Source organism: Peromyscus eremicus, chromosome 12, assembly GCF_949786415.1.
Source record: "Peromyscus eremicus chromosome 12, PerEre_H2_v1, whole genome shotgun sequence".
NCBI classification, from domain to species: domain Eukaryota; kingdom Metazoa; phylum Chordata; class Mammalia; order Rodentia; family Cricetidae; genus Peromyscus; species Peromyscus eremicus.
Genome location: NC_081428.1, coordinates 173,861 through 178,283, shown reverse-complemented (window position 1 = coordinate 178,283; position 4,423 = coordinate 173,861).

Here is a 4,423-nt window from a genome sequence, read left to right as displayed (position 1 = left end):
CCTCTTGGCTCCCATTTGATGTTCTATCCAAGAGATGTCCATAGAAACATACTTCAGGGGACTGTGGGATGTTCTGCTCCATTTCTCTTAGACTGGCTGCCTTAAGATGGTTTTTCTTATCAGAATTAAGACTGCCTGCATTCAGTGGTACGTCCTTGTATTCAGCTGAGCTGAATCCTAACATCTACCATGATTTAAGGTGGAATGAAGAGATTTTAGGCCATAGAGGTTACTTAAAAAGTACATGAACACACCCAGTACCCAGAAAGATTTCTGTTCTCTCTGTGTGTTTTATTCATTCTATTAGGCACAATACCTAACATTTATTAGGGAGGTGTTCTGGTTAGCTTTTTGTCAATCAAGGAAATGCCTCCATCAGATTGGCCTGTGTAGCTAGAGTTTTTCTGCCTGGCCCACAGTCAGGACAAATCTCTCTCACCTGTCAGTCCCACAGCTGCTCAGACCCGACCAAGTAAACACAGAGACTTATATTGGTTGCAAACTGTATGGCCATGGCAGGCTTCTTGCTAACTGTTCTTACAGCTTCAATTAATCCATTTCCATAAATCTATACCTTGCCACATGGCTCGTGGCTTACCGGCATCTTCACATGCTGTTTGTCATCGTGGCGGCTGGCAGTGTCTCTCCGACTCAGCCTTTCACTTCCCAGCTTTATTCTCCTCCTTGTCCCGCCTACACTTCCTGCCTAGCCAATGGCCAATCAGTGTTTTACTGATTAATCAGCAACATATTTGCCAAACATCCCACAGCAGTCCTGAGGACAAGTCTTTCAGACAATTTTTTGATTGATGTGGGAGGGCCCAGGCCACTATGAGCAGTGCCACCTGTAGGCACATGGTTCTGGATTGTATAGAAAAGCTAGCTGAACAAGCCAGTAAACAGTATTCCTTTATGGCCTCTGCTTCAGTTTCTGCCTGTAGGTTCTTGCCTTGACTTCCCATCCTGACAGCCTTGGACAATGGACTACATGTAAGCAAAAAAAAAAACCAAAAAACAAAAAACAAAAAACCTTTCCTCTCCAGGTTATATTTGGTCATTGTGCTGGATAATTTTATGTCAATTTGACACAAACTACAATTATCTGAGAGGAGGGAACCTCAATTAAAAACCTGCCTCCAGGGGCTGGAGAGATGGCTTGGCTGTTAAGAGCACTGGCTGCTCTTTTAGAGGACCCAGGTTCAATTCCCAGCACCTACATGGCCTCTCACAACTGTCTGTAACTCCAGTTCCAGGGAATCTGACACTTTCACACCAATACACATAAAATAAATTTAAATTAATTATTAAAAAAAGAAAATGACTCCATAAGATCAGGCTGCAGGCAAGTCTGGAGGGCATTTTCTTAATTAGTGATTGGTGAGGGAAGGCCAAGCCCTTTGTGGGTGATGCTGTCCCTGAGCTGGATGTCCTGGGTTCTATAAGACAACAGGCTAAACAAGCCAGTAAGCGTCATTCTTCCATTGTAACATGAATTGCTAAATGGTCTTATTAATAGAAAATCCGGAGCCAGACATTGGGGTGAAAGTTGAAAGATCAGAAAAGCAGAGCAAGCTAGTCACAAGTTCTTACGTCTATGAAATCCTCAGCCTAAAGAGAGAGAGTTCCTGTTTCCTCACTTCCTGGGATTAAAGGTGTGTGTCACCACTATTTGGCTCTGTTTCTCTCATGTAGCCCAGTGTAGCCTTGAACTCACAGAGATCCAGTCAGATCTCTGCCTCCCGAGTGATAGGATTAAAGGTGTGCCACCACTGCCTGATCTTTATGTCTAATTTAGTGGCTGGCTCTGTCTTCTGATCCCCAGGCAAGATTTATTAGGGTACACAATATATCACCACATTCCATGGCCTCTGTGTCAGCTCCTGCCTCCAGGTTTCTGCCCTGTTTGAGTTCCTGTTCTGACTTCCTTCACTGATGGACTATGATGTGGAAATGACTTCCCTCAATGATGGATTGTTACCTGGAAGTGTAAGTGAAATAAACTCTTTTCTTCCCAAGTTACTTTTGATCATGGTGTTTTCATCACAGCAGTAGTAACACTAATTAGGATAAAAGTTGATAACAGGATAGTGGGGGAGACCGCTATCCTGTGGTCTGTGACATACCTGACCATGCCATTTTGGGGAGGATTGTGAAAGGACTTTGGAACTTTGGACTAGAAAAACCATTGAATATTGAGATCTTAGTGAGCTGTTCTGTAGGAGCTTGGAAGATAAGAATGTTGGGAGCAGTGCAGATGATGGAGGCTTGGCTTGTGAAGTTTCAGAGGAAAGCAAATATTCTACTGGGCCTTTTGTGTGAAGAATCTGTGGTGTCTGGTCAGCTGGAGCCAAAGGATCAGCTGTGATTAACAAGAGACTAGAAACATTAAAGTAAAATCTTTGCCTTGCTGAGACAATAAATGCTGGTCAGCTGAGGCTGAAGAATCAGCTATGACTAAAAAGATACCAGCATCATTGAGGTGAAGTCTTCTGGGAAGTGTCTTCTTAGTGTCAGCATACAGAAGCTGTGTTCCAGAAGCGGCCAAAGTTGTATCTTATCCTAGTATATGAGTATCACAGGTGATACTGGTTTTGAAGGCATGAAGGAGTCATAGAGAGCAGCTGAGGCTAGGCATTGTGAGAGGCCATTGGTGAAGGTACAGCTTGAGTAGCAGTGGAAGCCCTAGGATTGAAAGGGTTGTGGAAAAAAGTTGAGGCTTTGGACCGTAAAGAGAGCATTATTGGTGAGGCTACTGGTGAAAGTGCAATCCAGTTGCCACAGAAGACACCAGCATTTTGGAGAAGCCAGAATCATGGGATGACTGCCAAGAATAGCAGCAGCCATAGAGTGGAGCCTGTTTATGTCTAGAAGATAAGCTTTGTGTATTGCAGAGGGTGGAGCCTGAGAAGTGCCACAGGCCCTTTTGAAGAATGCAGACGATCCTAAGTGATTCCCAGGTATTAGAAGTTGAGTGATATCTACTATTTGATTTTGCTTTGATCTGATTGTGACTATGCCCTGTTTCTTCTCTCTTCAAATAAGAACATATTTAACTTATTTTTTTTATTTTGTTGGAACCCACAATTGAGACTTTTGATTCTAAAAGAGACTTTAGATTAAAAAAAAACCCGAATATTGAAAAAAGGGGGACTTTTAAAGTTTGTAAAATATTTACATTGTAATGTTTAATTACAATTAAATACAACTAATATTAATGTGTGATTTGGGGGATGAACAAGAAAGGAAAGGTTGTGGCTTTACAGTGATTTGTTTGTGTGTCAGGTTGACAAGAGGTCAATTGTGCTGGATAGTTTTATATCAACTTGATACAGCTAAAGTCATCTGAAAAGAACCCTCAATCAATAAAATGTCTTCATAATATCAGACTGTAGGCAAGCCTGGAGGACATTTTCTTAATTCGTGATTAATTGGGAGTGCCATCCCTGAGCTGGAGTTCCTGGGCTCTATAAGATAGCAGGCTAGCAAGTTAGTAAGCAGCACTATTCCATGGCTTCTGCATCAGCTCCTGCCTCCAGGTTTCTGCCCTACTTGAGTTCCTGCCCCGACTTCCTTCATTGATGGACTATGATGTGGAAATGAAACAAACCCACTTTTCCCCCCAACTTGCTTTTGGCCATAGTGTTTCATCACAACAATAGTAACCCTAACTAGGACATTCATGGAATTTTATAACAGCAATGGAAAGTCATTCTAGAACATGAGGATTCTCAGTCAAGCTCATGTGAAAGAAGACAAGAAGTTGTAAACACATCTCAGTGGGATTTGTTTTAAGTAAAGACAGTATAAGCAAGAATGCACATTTCCCTGCAGTGGAAGGTCTGGGCCTCAATATTTTGAGTGGTCATATAGGTATGGGAAATTCTCCAGGTTATGCACACCTCCAGGTTTAGTTGATGGTTATGAAAGCTGATATTCACATCAGGAACACTAACACCGTGTGGTGTTGAGCAGGGCACCTAAGATTTAGCCTTACCCCTTAGCTGTTATTGAGCACTGACCACATGGGTGAGTCAGGGTTGGTGGCTAGTAGGGAGAGGCTTGATGACTCATCTCATAATCTCTGGGACAGTGAGATGAGTCTATGGTTTGACCATGTGGTGAGTGTGGCCCATTGTAAATGCTTAAAAAAAGATGTCAACTATTGTACAGCACTGTCTGTTTTCCCCTATTTTCCAGCCAGAAGCATCGGTCAGTTTTAAGATTGGGAACATTGGTAGCTTAGTGGGAGCTGGGTGCTCCTCACCCTCCACAGGATGTATCATGGAGTTGACTGCTCCCTCTAGTTTTCCACCACATTCTTTATGGAATTGGGTGCTCCTCACAGCCCTTCATGGGATGCTCCCATGGAGCTGGGTATTCCTGAAGTAATCCATAGGATGCACCATGGAACTGAATGCTCCAC